Source organism: Marmota monax, unplaced genomic scaffold, assembly GCF_021218885.2.
Source record: "Marmota monax isolate L192 unplaced genomic scaffold, Marmota_monax_Labrador192_F-V1.1 WCK01_AAM20220418_F8-fsc00010, whole genome shotgun sequence".
NCBI lineage: Eukaryota > Metazoa > Chordata > Mammalia > Rodentia > Sciuridae > Marmota > Marmota monax.
Genome location: NW_026692321.1, coordinates 28650492 through 28651414, shown reverse-complemented (window position 1 = coordinate 28651414; position 923 = coordinate 28650492).

The window sequence follows — 923 nt, the reverse complement described above, 5'->3', positions numbered from 1 at the left end:
GAGGGGGAAGGTAGGGGGTGCTGTGGGTGCTTGTGATGTTGTACTGGGCACCTTTACATTTGCTTTCATTTCATCGTCACAGTGTGGTCCAATCCTTGGCATCTGGGGCAGATGGTGAAACTTGAGAAGTCATGTCCATGGGACCGCAAGCCTGGTCCAGGACTCTTCTTGTTGTTCTTCTTGACCTTGTGCTTGTCTTGTACTCATTTAGGGAAACCTGTGTTTCAGCCTTTGACATTGGCTGATTTCTGTCAGGGGAGTGAGAGGGATCTATCCTCAAAATTTAATTAAAGATAGTCGCAAAAAGACAGAAACATGACAAAATCCAGGTGTGGGTGAATGCTCCCATCAAAGCATGTATTAGAAGTACTCATGCTTTTCCAGAGGAGCCCGTGAATCAGATAGCAGGAGCTGTGCTGCTTGAGTAAAGGAAGAGTGAGGGATTTTGAGGAGAAGTAATAAAATGTGCTCTTTGGAGAAGGGGCCACGAAAAACTTTACCAACTGCATATCAGCTTCCACTTGCCGCCAGTCTATGGACTTTGGAACCAGCCAGGTCTGAGTTAAAATCCAGTTTCTGTTACTAGTTGTGTGACCCTAAGCATTACTTAAGTTCTCCAAGATACAATTTTTCTCATTTGTAAAATAAAGACAGTTAAAAATGACTGAAATCTTAAAGGACAATCCTAAGAATAAAGATTGTCTCTGCAGGACAGTTTTACGAATCATGATGATCTATATATATGAAGTGCTTAGTATTATTTGGCTTTTAGATATTGCTCAAAGATAAGGGCATTTTCAGTGTCACTTGTAAAACTCTAATCAGAGATGGGCACAAGGGAATTCTGCACCTTGTTGAGACTACTGGGGACACACCTCAAAGGAAACCCATGACTTGGACCTCTTAGTAGGGCAAAAGGGGCA